The following is a 598-nucleotide window of genomic DNA, read 5'->3' as shown; positions in this document are numbered from 1 at the left end:
CCCCCTATGGCCGGGGCCCCCTAAAGCTGTGGCACCATATAGCCACAGCACCTTATAACCGGAGCACCCTATGTCCATGGCACCTTACAGCCATACCACCTTATAGCCAACACACTTTATGGCTGTGGCATCTTATAGCCAAGGTACCTTATAGCCACAGCACCTTATGGCCATGGCACCCTGTAGCCAGAGTACCCTATAGCTGTGTCAACTTATAGCCATAACACCTTATAGCCAACACACTTTATGGCTGTGACATCTTATAGCCAAGGTGCCTTATAGCCACAGCACCTTATGGCCATGGCACCTTATAGCCACAGCACCCCAGGAAGCTCGGGGTCCCGGGAGCAGGCAGGATCCTCTCCCACCTCAACTCCTTGGTGGCTGTGCTGGGACACACTGGGGCAGGGCGGGACACGGGCCAGCCCCAGGGTGGCACCTGGGTACCACACACGTGTGCACACCCACAGCTATGCAAGGACCCAGACACGCACACGGGCTGACACACACACACACACACACGCACCCCCTCACTCACCCCCCACGCGTGTACACCCCCCCACACCCCTCCCTGTGCTGTCTGCAGCTCTGCTGACCC

The sequence above is a fragment of the Mesitornis unicolor genome, unplaced genomic scaffold, assembly GCF_000695765.1.
Source record: "Mesitornis unicolor isolate BGI_N332 unplaced genomic scaffold, ASM69576v1 scaffold37172, whole genome shotgun sequence".
NCBI classification, from domain to species: domain Eukaryota; kingdom Metazoa; phylum Chordata; class Aves; order Mesitornithiformes; family Mesitornithidae; genus Mesitornis; species Mesitornis unicolor.
This window is presented reverse-complemented; position numbering follows the sequence as displayed.